This window comes from Drosophila melanogaster, chromosome 2L, assembly GCF_000001215.4.
Source record: "Drosophila melanogaster chromosome 2L".
Taxonomy (NCBI): domain Eukaryota; kingdom Metazoa; phylum Arthropoda; class Insecta; order Diptera; family Drosophilidae; genus Drosophila; species Drosophila melanogaster.
The window spans coordinates 983,184-1,002,471 of record NT_033779.5 but is presented as its reverse complement, the minus strand read 5'-3'; the positions used below and the strand labels follow the sequence as shown (position 1 = coordinate 1,002,471).

Genomic DNA, 19,288 nt, shown 5'->3' with positions numbered 1-19,288 from the left:
TAAATTTATCAAAACGACAAAAAAAGATTCAGATGGGCGATACATTGTGTCAATTCCATTCAAGGAGGATGTCACCTTAGGAGATTCAAAGAAACAAGCGATAGCTCGTTACATGAATCTGGAGAAAAAACTAAAAAGAAATGAAAAACTTAAGGTTGACTACACTAAATTCATGAATGAATACATGGATTTAGGACACATGATTGAAGTGAGTGATGAAGGCAAATATTTTTTACCGCACCAGGCAGTGATTAGAGATTCAAGCCTTACGACCAAATTGAGAGTAGTTTTTGATGCTTCAGCAAAAACTACGAATAACAAAAGTTTGAACGACATAATGTGGGTTGGGCCACGAGTTCAAAAAGATATTTTTGACATTATTATTAAATGGAGAAAATGGGAATTTGTTGTTTCGGCAGACATTGAAAAGATGTACCGACAAATTAAAATAGATAATAATGATCAAAAATATCAATATATTTTATGGAGAAATTCTCCAAAAGAAAAAATTAAAACATATAAATTAACCACAGTCACTTACGGAACTGCATCTGCACCATATTTGGCTACCAGGGTTCTGGTAGATATTGCAGATAAATGTAAAAACCAAGTTATTAGTGCAATAATTAGGAATGATTTCTATATGGATGACCTAATGACTGGAGCTGATTCGGTAGAAGAAGCTAATAAATTAATAACATTAATTCCCCATGAATTGCAGAAAGTTGGATTCAACTTAAGGAAATGGATTTCCAACAATTCCAAAATATTAACCACTGTGGAGGACACAGGGGACAATAAGGTTCTCAATATTATCGAAAATGAATGTGTTAAAACTTTAGGACTAAAATGGGAACCTCAAAAGGATTTATTTAAGTTCAGCGTAAATTGTAATGATGAATCAAAAAATATAAATAAGCGCGTTGTGTTATCAACGCTAGCAAAAATATTTGATCCGTTAGGATGGTTGGCACCAGTCACGGTTTCAGGAAAACTTTTTATTCAAAAACTTTGGATAAATAAAAGTGAATGGGATCAGGAATTATCCATAGAAGATAAAAATTATTGGGAAAAATATAAAGAAAATTTATTATTGTTAGAGAATATTCGAATCCCAAGGTGGATTAATTCAAACAGTTCTTCAGTCATTCAGATTCACGGATTTGCGGACGCCTCCGAAAAAGCATATGCTGCAGTAGTCTATGCTAAAGTAGGACCTCATGTTAATATAATAGCTAGCAAAAGTAGAGTCAACCCTATAAAAAATAGGAAGACAATTCCCAAACTCGAGCTGTGTGCAGCTCACCTGCTTAGTGAATTAATCCAAAGACTAAAAGGATCAATTGACAATATAATGGAGATCTATGCTTGGAGTGATTCCACGATTACCTTAGCATGGATTAACAGTGGTCAAAGTAAGATCAAATTTATAAAAAGAAGAACGGATGACATTCGGAAATTAAAAAATACTGAATGGAATCATGTTAAGTCAGAGGATAATCCAGCAGATTTAGCATCCAGGGGAGTGGATTCTAACCAGTTGATCAACTGTGATTTTTGGTGGAAAGGTCCGAAATGGCTAGCAGACCCAAAAGAACTTTGGCCTCGGCAGCAGTCTGTAGAAGAACCTGTCTTAATAAATACGGTATTAAATGACAAAATAGATGATCCTATTTACGAATTAATAGAAAGGTATTCCAGTATAGAAAAACTTATACGTATAATAGCATACATAAATAGATTCGTGCAGATGAAAACAAGAAATAAAGCCTATTCATCAATTATTTCAGTAAAGGAGATAAGAATAGCGGAAACAGTTGTTATTAAGAAACAACAAGAATACCAGTTTAGGCAAGAGATAAAGTGCCTTAAAATCAAAAAGGAAATCAAGACAAATAATAAAATATTGTCATTGAATCCATTTTTGGACAAGGATGGGGTTCTAAGAGTTGGAGGAAGATTGCAAAATTCCAATGCAGAATTTAATGTTAAACATCCAATCATTTTAGAAAAATGCCACCTAACAAGCTTATTAATAAAAAATGCTCATAAGGAAACATTGCATGGAGGGATAAACCTAATGCGAAACTATATCCAAAGAAAGTATTGGATTTTCGGGTTGAAAAATTCGTTGAAAAAGTATTTAAGAGAATGTGTAACGTGTGCAAGGTATAAACAAAATACAGCTCAGCAAATAATGGGTAACTTGCCAAAATATAGAGTGACGATGACATTCCCGTTTCTTAATACTGGAATAGATTACGCAGGTCCTTATTATGTTAAATGTTCAAAAAATCGTGGCCAAAAAACATTTAAAGGATACGTTGCTGTATTCGTTTGCATGGCCACCAAAGCCATACACTTAGAAATGGTAAGCGATCTAACTTCAGACGCATTTTTAGCAGCACTCAGAAGATTTATTGCTAGACGGGGAAAATGTTCCAATATCTATTCAGACAACGGAACAAATTTTGTAGGAGCTGCAAGAAAATTAGATCAAGAGTTATTTAATGCAATACAAGAAAATATAACGATTGCAGCGCAGCTTGAAAAGGACAGGATTGATTGGCATTTTATTCCCCCGGCAGGACCTCACTTCGGAGGTATTTGGGAAGCTGGAGTTAAGTCAATGAAATACCATTTAAAGCGTATAATCGGCGACACTATTTTGACTTATGAAGAAATGTCAACTCTTTTATGTCAAGTAGAAGCATGCTTAAATTCAAGGCCATTATACACTATAGTTAGTGAGAAGGACCAACAAGAAGTTTTAACACCAGGTCATTTTTTAATTGGAAGACCACCTTTAGAAATAGTCGAACCAATGGAAGATGAAAAAATCGGAAATTTGGATAGGTGGAGACTTATCCAAAAAATGAAGAAAGATTTCTGGGTTAAGTGGAAAAGTGAATATTTGCATACGCTCCAGCAAAGGAATAAATGGAAAAAGGAAATTCCTAATATAGAAGAAGGGCAAATAGTTTTATTAAAGGAGGAGAATTGTCATCCTGCAAGATGGCCTTTAGGAAAGGTGGAAAAGGTGCATAAGGGGAATGATGATAAGGTCCGAGTGGCTAAAGTAAAGATGCAGGAAGGATATATCACTAGACCCATTACTAAAATTTGTCCCTTGGAAGGAATAAAGTCTGTTGACAAAAATGAGGCTGACCAAGAGCCAAAAAGACGAACTAGAGCGACATCGGGAATGTCCAAGATCGGAATCATTATGGCAATGTTGTTGTTTGTGTTAAGTTGTCAAGTTTCTAGCGCATTACCTAAAGATATAGCACCAAGATATTCTATAGACAAAATAAATAAAACCTCAGCAATATATCTAGACCCGCTAGGAGATGTTGAGATTGTGAGTACTTCTTGGAATTTGGTTATCTATTATAAAATGGATCCATATTTTAAAATGTTAACAAAGGGTAATGCGCTTATACAAAGTATGAGGAAAGTTTGCGAAAGACTTCATAGCTTTGAAGAGCAATGTAGTCTAGTCTTAGATAATATGCAAAGTCAGTTATCGGAACTTGAAGAAAACAATAAATTGTTTATGATGCAGTCTAGATCTAGAAGCAAGCGTGCTCCTTTCGAATTTATGGGTTCCTTGTATCATATTTTATTTGGTATAATGGATGAAGATGATAGAGAGCAATTAGAAGAAAATATGAAGAATTTGTTAGATAACCAGAACAACCTTGATAAACTAATTCAAAAACAAACATCTGTGGTTGATTCAACTTCTAATCTATTAAAGAGAACAACAGAAGATGTTAACTCCAATTTTAGAAGTATGCAAATAAGAATTGAGAACATGACAGAAGTTCTTAAAGAAAATTATTATGTTTATAAGGAATCAATAAAATTCTTTATGATTACGAAACAGCTACACTCATTGATTGAAGAAGGCGAAAAAATTCAAGCAGGCATTATAAGCCTGTTGATTGATATTAATCACGGTAGGCTAAATACAAATATTCTCAGGCCAAATCAGCTTAAAAAAGAAATTGCCAAAATTCAGCAGAGTCTTTCAGAGAACCTAGTAATTCCAGGAAAACGGTCAGGTACGGAACTTAAGGAGGTGTATACACTGTTAACAGCCAGGGGTTTTTTCATCGACGATAAATTGATCATTAGTGCAAAAGTGCCTCTGTTTAGCAGGCATCCATCCAAATTGTTCAGGCTTATTCCGGTGCCAATTCGAAATGAAGATCGGATAATAATGGTGCATACAACGTCCGAATATTTAATTTATAATTTTGAGATAGATTCCTATCACATAATGACGGAAGCCACATTAAATCAATGTCAGAAATGGCAACTAAATAAGAGAATATGCAAAGGAAGTTGGCCCTGGAATTCAGCGAATGATAATGCATGTGAGATTCAGCCTCTAAAGCCAGATAAAGCGGCGAACTGCATCTATAAAACAGTAGTCGACTCTAAAAGTTACTGGGTAGAGTTAGAAAAGAAAAGTAGTTGGTTGTTTAAGGTTCCTGCGAATTCAAAAGTCCGTCTGCAATGTACTGGCTCTCAAATTGAATTGTTTGATTTGCCTCAGCAAGGAGTTTTAAGCATTGCGCCATATTGTACGGCAAGAACCGACGATAAAATTCTAGTTGCCCACCATAACATTCAGTCCGAAAGTGAAGAATTATTATCAACACCTTATATAGGAGAAGTTAGTGGAGTGCCGAAGATTATTTGGGATCCGCTGAAACTATCAATATTAAATCATACTGAGGAATTTGAACGATTGAATAATGAAATTAAATTTATGAAAGAGAACCATCAAAAATTGAAAGATTTACATTTCCATCATATTTCCGGACATGCTGGATTAATTATTGCTTTAATACTAATGATAGTATTAATAATATATTTCATACGGAAATGTGCTGTGCAACAAAGAATGCAAGCAATAACCTTTGCAGGTCCGTTGCCAGTACTATAAATATCAATAGTAAATAAACAATAAAATAATATAACAAATAAAAATATACAGTCCACTAATAGAAAATGTACTTCTACATAGAAAAAGCAAAATGTTTAAAATAAGTTAATTGAGTACAAATTGTTGAATTAAAAATAATATAAACCATAATTGTAATCCAATAAAATTAAAAGCCAGAAAAACTAGGCCCATTGAAATCTTAGTTGCAAAATAAATGAACATATATCAAATAAATACAGTCCACTACTGTTATAAATGCAACTAATATACTAATGTACATCTCAGCTTTGCTGGCCCTTTGGCAGAATGTTCACACATGAACACGAATATATTTAAAGACTTACAATTTTGGGCTCCGTTCATATCTTATGTAAATGAATCGAGAGCGATAAATTATATTTAGGATTTTGTTATCTAAGGCGACATGGGTGCATTGCTCAAAAACATGTAATTTAAGTGCACACTACATGAGTCAGTCACTTGAGATCGTTCCCCGCCTCCTAAAATAGTCCCTTAGTGGGAGACCACAGATAAGGTCCTCGCCGCTCAAGATAGGCAGATGTGCCCGAGCGTGGGACCTCGATAAGGCGGGGACTATTTACGTAGGCCTCTGCGTAGGCCATTTACTTTAAGATGCGATTCTCATGTCACCTATTTAAACCGAAGATATTTCCAAATAAAACCAGTTTCTTACAAAAACTCAACGAGTAAAGTCTTCTTATTTGGGATTTTACACTGTTTGTGACTTCAAATACACTGTACTGATTACAGCGCTTAGGATTTTGATACAATATCTTATAACTATCATAGTTTTTAAAAGACTTTGCAATTTTTCCAGTGCAGTCCCGCAGGAAAACGATATTATTTTGGGACAAGAGCTTCGACGCGCCGTATAAAATTGCATTTTATGTGTGTGCATAGAAAATTTGTCCAATTTTATGGCAGGAGTAGGCGCAGTGGGCAGGGGGAAGTTTTAATAAATCAAACGAATCATTTGGCTGTTTTTCGGAGTGATGGTGGTGGCGGGGCAGGGGGAGGGGCTGAAGGACGGAGGCTGTTTACTGCCGTGCGCCCGGCGATTAATGCCCGCTGCCAAATCGAGAAGCCCAACGATGGGCAAAGTGCAGTTCGCACTTTAATTAATTAGACATTCATTTGCAGCATTCCCCGAGGCCTCCATATCGGACTCCCAAACCCCCCCCCCCCCCGTCGTTTCAGTCGTTATCCCTGGCCTGGTGTGTCTCCGTTTCCCGATTTGTAATGTGGCAGCGGCACTCGTCTCCCATCGGCACCAAATTGCAGGGGGGGCGCAAAGGTGGCAGATGGCATTATGCTTCGCAGGCGTAATAAATTAGCACAAACATGTCACCAAAATGGCACCACGCCCACCAGCTGCCCCCGGAGGCGCTGGCGAGTGACCCACTCTAAAATGCCGTCAATGCAGTTCGCATGCCAATGCAGAAGTCACACTGGGAAAAAATATACCTATCTTATACCCACATATATCCATTAGGCATTGATTTTTTCGCAAGAATCCCTACCAATTAGTAGAGTTTTCCTCTACAAATTACTAACTAATCGTAATATATCTATGTAGTTATCCTGTGAGTATGCAGTTGTTTTCTATCGGTGCATCCCCATCCGCATCAGTCGCATCCATTGCGATGCCGTCCAGCAGGCGGAATAGCACGTCTGGGATTTGGCCTGGGATTTGCGCACAATGTGTTTAGTGGCAGCAACACCAGTTCTCCTGTTCCAGGCTGCGGCACCTGGAGGAGGAGCCGCTCCATCGCCGACGAGGACAACTAAATCAAATGAATCGCATGCAATGCATATCCGAGCAATGGACAGATGCTCCTGTTGCTCGGGGACTAATGTATTAATTGCAAATGCAACTTTAAACATCGGCATGGCGTTGGCTCAGGCAACTTCCGCACACCGATGATTCGTATTTAATTCATTGGCTTTCAAGATAAAATGATACACAGCTATTGATTGAGCTTCACAGCAACACTTTTAAATATCTTCAATAGATTGCTCTGTAAGTTTCCTTTCATTATCTCTGTTCTGAATCTGCGGATAAAAAGTGTAGCTTTATTGGATGCTTAGGAGCGCGGTTGTGATGGTTCTTCCTGGAACATCCAAGTGATCAGCGCTGGAAATGTTTGTTCGTTTCTTTGCTCAGCTTTCTCCTCAGAGATGCAGCTTGCGTTCAAGTTTTCCCCTACCCCCTTCGACTCTTCGCTGCATTCGGGATTTATGGGTTTTATTGTGTGATTTATGCATCGTTCGCCGAAAGTCCGAGTGGCGGAATGGCCATTCGACTTCGCAGCACGCAACTTGGAAAGCGGAAGGTGCGGAGGAGATTTTTACGCCGGAAATGCTCCCATCGACTGCGTGTTAAGTCTCGCACACACTCGCACGCACTGCTCGTCATGGTGTGAGTGTGTGTGTGCGCGGGGAGGGTGCTTTTCCAGGGGGGCGGCAGTTTTTTATGGCCGTCAGCTTTTATTGCCGGCCAGTGCAAGCGAGGAGACCGCTTGTACTTTACTTATTTAATTTCTCAGCTCCGACCACGTCCGTGTCCATGTCGCGGGGTGTTTGGCCAGGACGGAGGAGGCAGGACCCAGCCCGGTAATTGACAGCGGAAGGAGCACGTGTGAGGTCATTGATATGGCGCTCTGGCCCGCTAATGTGTCTGCGATGCCCCGACCCCGTCGAAAGCACAATGGCAATGCCAGGGAGACGAGAACGTGCCATAAATCCCAATCACAAGGTGGCACTCACTGCCCTTTCAGTCGGCAGTCGGGCACATTACGCATACGCCCCGTTTTCAGTTCACAGATCACAATTTCGCTTGCAGTACAGATGTTAGCTGCTTTCGGAGCTGGTTGCTTTAATCTGACATTATAAATTTGATATCATTATATCTATGTAGAACTCGAACAGGTTCGCAGAAGTATCAAATTCATGGATGGTAAAGGACTGCTATGCATGTACATATGTACATATATGCGTGGAAGTCTCTGAAATCGATCCATGTGCATGGATGTGGGGGCGAAACACAATACACTTGACCCCCGTCAACGGCCTAGCGGCTCTTTATTGCCTCCAACTTTGAGTTTAAACCCAGAAATAAAAGAAATTTATTGCACTTTTGCAATTATTGCAAAGCAAAGCAATAACCGCAGTCCCATGTGCTTGACATTGCCTCCGGCCAGCGCTTCACGCCTCGCTAACTTGTTGGCCCGCCTCTCTGGGACTCCGGGCCCTCCTGAAATTCCACTTTTATTGTGCTCGACACTTAACTTTATTAATTTTCCAACCAATGACGATTGCGGGGTGCGTATGGCGTACGGAATACGGCGTATGGCGGAGCCGTGCTTTAGTAATCCATTACCGCAGGTGCCGTAAAAATGCTTAGTTTACGATTTGCGATTAACGCGAAACAAGTGCGCCATAAAACACGGAGTCACAGTCACATTCACAGTCCCGCCGAACTCCCTCTTCGATTCGCGGGCTGGCATCTGGCCATTATTCGATTAATTTCAATGAAACGAATCGAAATTTTAACAGCCAGACAGCCAGACACACACAGTTGACACACAGCCTGCAGCCGGGCGGACATAAAAGTCCTTGTAGCGCCATGCGATTCCAGCTCCAAAAGTGACACTAAATCTCGTGGAGCTTCCCTAATTAAAACTTGCGACTCGTGAGTCAACTTTTACGAGTCCGCTCAGGTTGGGCCGCCTCCAGGGAATCCTCCTCGTCGCCGACCAGAATTAGGCTGACAAATTATGCAAAAAGCATAAGTGCAAAAAGCGGCCCACTTAATCACTCAACTTCCGCTTCCTGGGCCATCGTTGCCCTGCGAGGAGGCGTTAGCCAAAAGAAATTAAAGTGAAGTATGCCCAAAAACTTTTGGCTGCCTTTCAAATGGCCCCCGCTGTCTACACTCCAGTTGCTCCACCGGATGGCGGCCAAAACTAGACGACATCCTTGAATGGCTGCTTCGAAAGCACATAAATTTTAATAATTTATCCCATATTATTCCACTTAAGTCGTTTAGATTTTCATAATAAATTAATAACGACAAGCGCTGTGACCTTGCCGGAACCTGAAACTCCCTTCCCAGTTACACAGGCAGAGAAACTTTCCACTCCAGGCACTGTGATCCAGCTTGAAATAGGTATTTCTTAAACAAACCGAATTGTATATTTTTCAGTGCACTCGAGGGTCCATTTCTAGGCCCATTTGAGTCGCAGGGCGGCGGCCACATCAATTGGCAAAGCACAAAGTTCCAGGACTCCGCAGAGGCGGGGCGACTATTAAAATGCCATGGCAATGGAGGAGGCCAGACAACAGAAATGATGCCGATGATGAGCCGGGCCTTGTCGCAGGATATCCTGGAATCGTGGCAACCACTGGGCCACCGGATGTACCCAAGGGGGGGCCTTGGCCCACTTCTATGACCACGTGCGTCGGGCGATGTTCGTGGCTTATTTATACGCTTAATTTGCGCCACAATTTTATTTACAAACTGTTGTTGGGCCCCAGAACCCAGCGAGCGGCAAGGCCACAGTTGTCTGCGGTCTTGGTCTCTGGGCTCTTGGCTCGGCTGAGATTTGCGGCATTTCGGCTTATGAGACAAAGGCGAAAATTTATTGTTGCGAGGGGGTTGGCTCCGGAATTTATAGGAGTCCTCCTCCGCAGCGATACCAACAGTCTGCTCGAGTGGCTCCAGCCTGAAGGTGCAACGCCTCGTTGATTAGCCGCCAGATTTCCTTCTTAAAAGAAATCGATGGGCACCATTTTCTACATTTGGCGAATCAGGCCTCCACTGTTCCGCCTTTACATTAATAAATTTAGGAGTAGAAATTGAGATTTCAGCATTAATTTGCATTCTGTCATCATTTTTTCCTATACATTTCTACTTCTTTCTTTTTTTCCTGATGTCTGTCTACCTATCACTGCTGTTTATCAAATTCCGCCTGTTGCAACGAGAATCGAAGTTGGAAAACACACATGGCAATCACGAAACGTTTTATTATAAAAGATGTGTGGCCCACTTGAATGGGTTCGACCTGGGTTCCACTCCTCCCGCATATTTACAACATTTATCTGGCTGCCTTCGGCTCGGAGTTGACTCAAGCGGTCAACTGGCTGCTTCACATGCCTCCATACGAGTTTTCCGCCCAACTGCTGTTTTTCCAGGGGGTTAAAGCCAAAGCCATCGAAGCTGTCATTATAGATTTGCTATGATGGAAGGCCAGAACAAAAGTTGTTGATGTGCGTCGGCCTGGTTTTGTCTGTTCGGATGTTCAGATCCTCTTGCTCCAATGCCCTGATGGCTGAGGAATACAATTTACCTTCTGCCAGCTGGACACGAAACCAGAGCTCTTCGTTCAGGTATTTGTGTGGTTTGTGCCACCCCACCTGCCATCCGCTCTATGGGGCACTAAATATTGTGGTTGCCAGTGTCTTCCCCTTTTCATTACGTGCTCTTCTCGTGTGTGTTCATTTGGCCCCTCTTAAATTTGAATGGCTGCAAGTTGCCTGGCATGTTGCTCTGTGTGTCCCTATCTCGGTATCTGTATCTTCGGCAACGCATCTGCATGTGCGAGCATCTGTGTGCCTGGTTCCAAGTACCATTGAATTGATTGATGTTTGATGCACTCAACCACAACGATATGCAGCAAACCGCATCGCTGCTGCGGCAGCTCCCAGCTTCATCCGCCCCCTGAAAAACCCACCCCATGTCACTGCGCATTTGAGTTGCATACTTTTTCGAGTGCCCCTTGCTGACGGGCGTACAGATAAAGAAATCAGTCCCCATCTTCCTAATGCCTGACTCACATCGAATTTCGCACAGGTTTCAAGGGGAAGGCGTGCCGTATTTTCTTCACTGTACAGTTGCGTTCTGCCCGCAAATGCGAAAGCAAATGAATTTTCAAGTTGCCCGCCGCCGAAGATGAGCACATGAGTTGCACAACTACGAGCATGGTGCCCCTGCCCGACACTCCGAGTGCAGGAGTGCAGTAATCTGACCGCACATAAATTCTCGCTCAGCTTCCTATACACATTCGCACATAATTCTTTATATTGCGCAAAGGGGATGAGCGAAATTGGGGATGTTCCGAGCTGTATCGAATAATAAATGTGCAAAAACGTTTTGATTTACACCACGACTACGCTTTTTTAATCATATTTAAATAAATTAAACATTTATTATAGAAATGCAGCCATAAATAAATTGAGTAAACACACGGAAAACCGAGAAAAACAAAGCCAGGCTGGAGCAGCCGTATAGCTAGCCCATCCTTTCCACGCTCCATGCGCAAGTTGTTGGCCATGTGGATGTGGATGTGGATGCGGATGCGGATGCCCAATTGGCCATCAGTGGCCGCTTAGCCGCAGATGCCATGAAATTGAATAGGCGGCAAACAAAACTGCAATGCCGCCACATGCAGAATGCTCTGCAACTGGCCAATTTATCATGGCATGTTCGAACGATTTTTAATCGAGACCCATGTCCTTTAGGGTATTCAAAATGTATCAGTATATGCACTGAATTGCTCGTTTTTTTCTGCGGCTCGTTTTATTTAAATTGCATTTGGTTAAGCATTAAATTGATTTTCATGACTTGTTTACTCAAGGCTTAATCAGGGGATGCCCAAGCTCGCGGCATTTGCATAAATGCCACCATGTTCAAATTAACCGCATTTATCACAAATCGCGAGAAGCGTGCAACAAAAAAGCTGCCGGGCACTCGGCGGCGATGCAACTACCAACTTTGCTAGCAACTTTTTGCCGCCCCTCTGCCCAAGTGCAATGTGCACAACTATTTTCGCATTTTGCACTTCCGCTATAAATTCAGGAATTTATGGTGCGTATCACTCGCCCGAATGTTTTACATGCGATTCTTGGCCTGCCCCGCAACAACTCAACTTGCAACTTGCAGTGTGGCAAGAAGGCAGACGTGAGACACCCTGCAAAAATGGGGCAAGTTTGAAAGGCTTGAGAAAAACAGGTGACATCAGAATAATCTGTAATATATAGTGCATAATGGAATTTCATATACCACATCCATGATGATATTTTAGCATATACACACCTACTGGCATCTTGTATCAAATATTGGGAAACATTCATCCCATGATGATGCTCTGTTTCAAGTTGTAAGCCCCCAGATTTCGGATAGAGCAGCTCAAGAGTTATGCGTCTCCGAAAAACTTCATGGAGTCTTGGAGTTTTTGGCCACGAGAAGGGGCAAGAATCGTAGGATGTGGAGGACGAAGAAAGAGGACTCAGAACCGTCTGCTTTTCGTTGGCCGGATAAAATATGAAGGCCTGACTGGCGGACTGGCTCCGTTTAATGAGCTCTTCGCAGTGCGAATCCACAGCCAGGGCACCAGGACCCCAGTTCACCAGTTCACCCGTTCAGCAGGATCCCAGGATTCCAGTTGGGACAAGTTTAAGCCACAGATGGCTTGGCGACGCGTCGCTGCATCTGACTGCTCCTCAATTCGCTGCCGCATTGCGATTTGCGCTAATTCACGTGTTTCCGCTTGCCCAACTTCGGGTTGCACTCCCCTTCAAAGTCTGAGCCCTCCACTCCACGCCGGATCCTGCTCCACTCCAGGCCACTCCTTGTCGCCACAACAGTGCACGGCGAGAATCAAATGGTAGAATCTAACAAACTGCAAGATACTAGTTTCGGGAACCCACATACCTTTTCCCACAGTGCTCAGGGTCCTTCCTCTGGCAGCTTTGTGGCTGGTCAAGGACTCACTTGCAGAGATGCTGCGGCATTCGCTGAAACTGAAGCAGCGGTCGCGGCTTAGCGCTCAGCAACTCCCCTCCTGCACGTGGATCTCCCATCTGAGGAAGGTGAAAAAGTTTAGTGCTGTTGCCACGGTTGTGATTTCAGCCAAGTTGCAATGAGCTACACCATGGCCCCGACTTGCCTGCGGATTGGAGTACGCATTGCAGCAGATGGTACCGAAGTTAATTGTTCCAAACATCTCAAACACAATTACAAAAACTTTGTGGATTTGCACTGGCTTCATTTGCTTGCGCAGGACACATTTAACGAGCTGTCTCTCGATTTTGAGTAGCGTATCAATAGCTGTCCGAGTTTGCAAACTTTCCGGGCAGATCGAATTTGCATCAGCTTTGCTTCGAACCAAAAACTCGTAGCCCAGGAAGTCCCATTCAGCCGTCTTCTGCATCATTTGCAGAACTGCAGCTCCATTTGCTCCTCTGCTCACTCAGCATCATTATTTATCCGAAATTTGCTTACAAGGTGCTTACAATTTTTCCAAATATGCCAGCCAGAACAGACAGAAATAGCCGCACTCCGAGTGTTATTAGTTGGCCAGATGGGGCAGCTGGGGGCCACTATTGACAGCCAATGCATCGATAGCCACTCAGAAAGGAGCCTGGATGCACTGAAAACAATAGTATGTAGCTATGGAGTACTCTACATATGTATGTAGTAGTAGTAGAAGTATACATTTCGTTCCATGGAGGAGCTCTTAGTACACATTTGCTTTTGCAGTGCACCCAAGCGAGGGCATTTGCATGGCAGCATTTGAATCATATAAAAAAAGGAAAAAAAACATGAATTGCCATCGCCTTTGGCGAACGGAGCAGTATCCATTTGATTTCATTTGCTTGTGGCCTGGCACCTGGATGGCCATCGATTTGAGTGTCGCTCCCCGAGTATTTTATTCACCCGCCAAGTGGACGCCACTTTAACGTGGCTTAAAGTCTCCGAGGCATTAGCAATCAGCTCCTGACGAATTTGCCGGCGATGCGGGAAATGGCGATACAGCTGCAGAGCTACGGCTGCGAATACAGATACAGATGCGCAATCGGATGTCGATGCAGCGATATATTGAAATTCCGGCGTGGCAGGAGCTGTCGAACTCTGCGGTCCAGCAGCTGAAGGATGCGCACATCCGCTGGCCGAAAAAAGGAAAGGAAAATAAACAAAATTAACGGCGCTTGCCGCTGCTCCTTTTCCTGCGCCATCGCGCTTTCGGTCCTCGTCCTGGCCGCTTTTGGTCATTAGAAGTGACGGTGCCGCAAAGCCACGCACTGGGCTCCAGGACCAGCGCCATCCAGATCTACCCAGCACTCCGACCGTGCGACAGTGAATGGTCAGCGGCCCGTTGTCCCCCGTCGGTCATTTGTCGTGACTCAGTTTTTGGCCTGAGTTCAATTTTCTGGTCATGCACATGGCAGCCGCTGCTGCAGCCCGTCGAATTTTGTTCATTAGGCACGCACACACATGGCTGCGCCCTTCCGTCCGCCGCTTCAGCCACGCCCCCTGCAGGATGACCTGGCCGTGGCCATAGGGATGGGGATTGGGATAGGGATTGCGATGGGCGATTGAGATGGGGTGATGGCGACTAGAATTGTTCCGCAGAGAGGCGCACAGCCGGGATCCGCAATGTAATCAACGAAATCGCTCGAATCGCCAGAAATCGGCGTTTTGTCTAGGAGGCAGCGGCAACAATAGAAAAACAACGAGGCAGGCAGCAGATCCGGATCCGGGTCCGAAAACCAGGGCCCGGCCCGTATCCGTATCCGCCTGGAGCAGCACGAGTGCAAAAACATGGGTGGCTAGGTGCCGAGTTGTCTCGACGCTGGCAATACCCTTGCGAAATGTGATGCATTCGCAACGCAGATGCAGCAAAATGGAATTCACAATCAATCTGAGTACAAGAATGGTCCTGGGAATTAGTATCATAAGGTGTCATATAGAAATATATAAAATATATAAACTCAAAGTCATTATGCCTTTACAGGGTACGAACAATCAGGGGCACTGTTTTCTCCTGTAACTGCAACTGCGGCCATTAACGGTAATTCCGGCAGCGCTTTTAATTGCGCATACAAAAAGGCAATAGCATGGAAAATGAGTTGTGTCCCAGGATTTTGAGCCATCGATTCCAGTTGTACCGAAATCAGAAGATTACCATTGCAGCAGGCATGGCTGGAGCTTCTTCTTCTTCAAGTTTTGACAGCGGGAAATGGATGTTTTTGTGTAACGACAGGTTATTAAAGCCAACAAACAGATTTAGGTCTTACTCTGTTGGCTATTTAATATAAATCAATTTAATTAGTGCTGTTTCAAGCATTGATTTAATGATTCATTCGCAATAGCATGGCTTTTGAACAAATTAAAAGCCAACCGGTGCTTAGTGCTTCAGAGCCATGAAACATGCATTTATTCACTGAAAGCTAGAATACATTAATTAGCTGTGTAATTTCCATTAGTGGCTAATCACGTTTCCAATATATCACGAGTGGTTTTAACAATCATATTTATATATTCCACACATTTTTCACCCCCCAAATGCAATACCCCTCCTTCGCGATTTACTCAAACAGTTCATCAGCGCAGTCAGTCAGTGCCAATAAACTGCAGACTAATTCGAGCAATTACGAGTTGGTGGCCTGCCAAGGGACCAGGGACTAAACAAAAGTCGCATAAAAGTAAGAAGATATGGTGCGGACTCGATGGCAGGGGCATCCCAAGGCAATGTAATGAAAAACTCATAACCTGTGGCTTTTTGTCATGCGGTCACACGCACAGACAGACAGACAGAAATCCCTGGCAGGACACGCAATCCTGCCAAGGATGTGGATAAGAAGCCCGGGCACGCGGAGAACTTCTCCTTTGGCCTTTTGCCTCCGGCTTCGGCTTCGGATTCGGTTCACTTTCCGTGCTTTTACTGTTTCTGTTTCACATTTCATTGCCAACTTTGAGGTCCCCAAACGAGTTCGGGCGAAATTGAAACCCACAACCCCACCTCCGCTCCACTTTGACATACTGAAAACGCAACGAAAACTTCTGTGCCGCGCTGACAACTAAATTCGATATCGATTTGATTTAGTTAAACGCTGAAATGTCTCTTCAACGGCCCGTCGATGGCAGGAGGTGAGGAGGACTCCTCCTTTCCGATCCCAATCCGCCCTGGGCCATGGAATTCCGCATGATTGTCGCCTTATGCTGTGAAAATAAACAAACAAACTGACTCAGGCCGAAAGCAAATAGAAGGACACTCAAATAAGCAACTGCGATTGAAATTGGATCAGGGATTCGGATGGGGGACACACTGTGGGGAAAGAGGTGCCACTTTGCTTTTATTACAATTCTGATTACTAAACTTCTAAACTCTCGTTATCTATCGTTTCTAGCCTATGGATGAAGATGTTTCTTTCAGAACATAAAGTGCCTACATATGTTTGCTTCTCCAAGTTCCACAAATTGTGGCGAGTGTGGCTTTGATAGCTGACATTGGTTTTGAAGTGCGGCATCAGTGGACCATCAGCTAGGCGCGCGAAAATAACTCGAGGGTCGAACGGAGCGGAGTTGGTGGCCAAGGAGCAGCTCCTTCGATGACCCGCCCGATGGTCGCAGTGCTGAGATGGCAGGCGTGGCCGCATGAGGGGCGTGGCAGCTGGGATCCCGGAGCTGTCTGTCTGCCAACACACTCGGAGTGTGTCTGTGCGGTCGTATGCAAATTAGTGCAGCTCCTGCATGTGGCCACAGGCATTACCCGGTGGCTCATGTGAATTTCAAATGGGCGCCATGTTGCACAGGAGAGCGCTTCTTCCACTTCTTGGGCTTCTGGTTCTGCTTCTGGTTCTGCTTCTGCTTTACTTGTGAGTCAGAATGGATTAAGTTGCCGGCCGCAAAAGATGCGAGGAACATGGGCGGACTCCTGACTCCACTCCAGGGAGCAGGCGGGATTCCTTTATCTGGCATTTTTATCTACATTTCTTTCACATTCCCACCGACTGCATCATAAACAACGACGAGTGTGTGGCAACAAAGCGAACATGAACAGAGCCAAAAATTAACATAGAACACTCGCATGGGCACACATGGGCACCATTCCCAGTCCGTGTCCCAGTCCGAGTCCGAGTCCCGCAGGACGAGCATGTGGCCACAAACGTTTGGCCCTGGGAAGCCGGGCAGCCTTCGCACGGCGAAGGACGAATGGGGGGTGGTCAACAGACGCCATCAAGCGAATTAAAACCAAATCACTTACAAGCGGCCAAAAGTGTTAACGTGTAAATTTCCATTTACCAAGATCGAAGCGCTCCGATAGCAGCAGACACTATAAACATGCAGTGGGCGGGCCAGGTGGCGAAAGGGGGAGGTGCTCGACCGCCCAGGTGGGAGTTAAAAATAAAACTAGTGGCCGGGCTCAAAGGGCCTGGACAAAATGCTATTTAGAGGTGAAAATAATGTGTTCTACACATAAAAAAGCGCTGGAATTTGTATAGAATATGATGATTTTAATATATCCTTAAATATAATCATTTTACTAGTCTGCCATCTGCGTTAGGTATGCAACTGTAATAAAATAGGTATGTGTATCTAAATAATTGCCAATCATTTTTTCAGGTGTACGTGTGCAACTTGGATGGAGAGGGGGAGGGGGAAGCGTGGGCAAGGCCGGATAAGGAAAACAGTTAAGGCGCACACACACACACACACACATTTACATGCATAAGTGAGCAGGGAGTCCTGGACTTCTTAACTCAATGATTTCTCCTGCAATTTCGTAAATTAACACTTTGAACGTGGGAGGATGGTTCGAGTTGCGGGGAAGTTGTAGCCAAAAGGGGTGGACTGGGAATATATGGGGCATAGACAGTCTCGCACTTACTTCCGAGTCATTGAAACTATCTCTTTTCCACTCCTTCAACGTATGTGTGTGTGTGTTTCAGTTGGCATTGCCAAAAAGTCTACAACAGCGGAAACAATCTGTTCTGTGCGCGTCGAGGCAGCAGCCCATAAACAGCAAGCCACCCCACTGGAAGACCGCCCATTCTTTCTGCTTTGAATTTGCATTTTCGGTGAAATTGATATTTTTATGCTATAGCTTTCATGGCGCAGTATATCGGGTATCCCAAAAGAGGCACTTTCAAATAAAGTGTAAGTAATGGCAGACTAGAAAATTCAATGCAATGAGAGAGTGTAAAATCCCAAATAAGAAGACTTTACTCGTTGAGTTTTTGTAAGAAACTGGTTTTATTTGGAAATATCTTCGGTTTAAATAGGTGACATGAGAATCGCATCTTAAAGTAAATGGCCTACGCAGAGGCCTACGTAAATAGTCCCCGCCTTATCGAGGTCCCACGCTCGGGCACATCTGCCTATCTTGAGCGGCGAGGACCTTATCTGTGGTCTCCCACTAAGGGACTATTTTAGGAGGCGGGGAACGATCTCAAGTGACTGACTCATGTAGTGTGCACTTAAATTACATGTTTTTGAGCAATGCACCCATGTCGCCTTAGATAACAAAATCCTAAATATAATTTATCGCTCTCGATTCATTTACATAAGATATGAACGGAGCCCAAAATTGTAAGTCTTTAAATATATTCGTGTTCATGTGTGAACATTCTGCCAAAGGGCCAGCAAAGCTGAGATGTACATTAGTATATTAGTTGCATTTATAACAGTAGTGGACTGTATTTATTTGATATATGTTCATTTATTTTGCAACTAAGATTTCAATGGGCCTAGTTTTTCTGGCTTTTAATTTTATTGGATTACAATTATGGTTTATATTATTTTTAATTCAACAATTTGTACTCAATTAACTTATTTTAAACATTTTGCTTTTTCTATGTAGAAGTACATTTTCTATTAGTGGACTGTATATTTTTATTTGTTATATTATTTTATTGTTTATTTACTATTGATATTTATAGTACTGGCAACGGACCTGCAAAGGTTATTGCTTGCATTCTTTGTTGCACAGCACATTTCCGTATGAAATATATTATTAATACTATCATTAGTATTAAAGCAATAATTAATCCAGCATGTCCGGAAATATGATGGAAATGTAAATCTTTCAATTTTTGATGGTTCTCTTTCATAAATTTAATTTCATTATTCAATCGTTCAAATTCCTCAGTATGATTTAATATTGATAGTTTCAGCGGATCCCAAATAATCTTCGGCACTCCACTAACTTCTCCTATATAAGGTGTTGATAATAATTCTTCACTTTCGGACTGAATGTTATGGCGTCTTTTTGGCTCTTGGTCAGCCTCATTTTTGTCAACAGACTTTATTCCTTCCAAGGGACAAATTTTAGTAATGGGTCTAGTGATATATCCTTCCTGCATCTTTACTTTAGCCACTCGGACCTTATCATCATTCCCCTTATGCACCTTTTCCACCTTTCCTAAAGGCCATCTTGCAGGATGACAATTCTCATCCTTTAATAAAACTATTTGCCCTTCTTCTATATTAGGAATTTCCTTTTTCCATTTATTCCTTTGCTGGAGCGT

At 43.0% G+C, this 19,288-nt stretch overlaps 1 long non-coding RNA gene across 2 annotated transcripts, besides 2 other annotated features; it reads left to right on the top strand.

Moving 5' to 3' along the window:
* Positions 1 to 5,692: part of a mobile genetic element that runs on past the window's edge.
* A 5,479-nt stretch (positions 5,693 to 11,171) lies between these two features.
* lncRNA:CR44801 (long non-coding RNA:CR44801) lies at positions 11,172 to 14,665 on the top strand. Of its 2 annotated transcripts, none has more exons than NR_144656.1 (3): positions 11,172 to 11,602; positions 12,161 to 12,700; positions 13,115 to 14,665. It is a non-coding gene; the product is annotated as a long non-coding RNA:CR44801 (long non-coding RNA). The 2 variants fall into 2 exon arrangements; NR_144655.1 differs by having other exon boundaries at positions 12,161 to 13,055; positions 13,368 to 14,665.
* A 3,294-nt stretch (positions 14,666 to 17,959) lies between these two features.
* Positions 17,960 to 19,288: part of a mobile genetic element that runs on past the window's edge.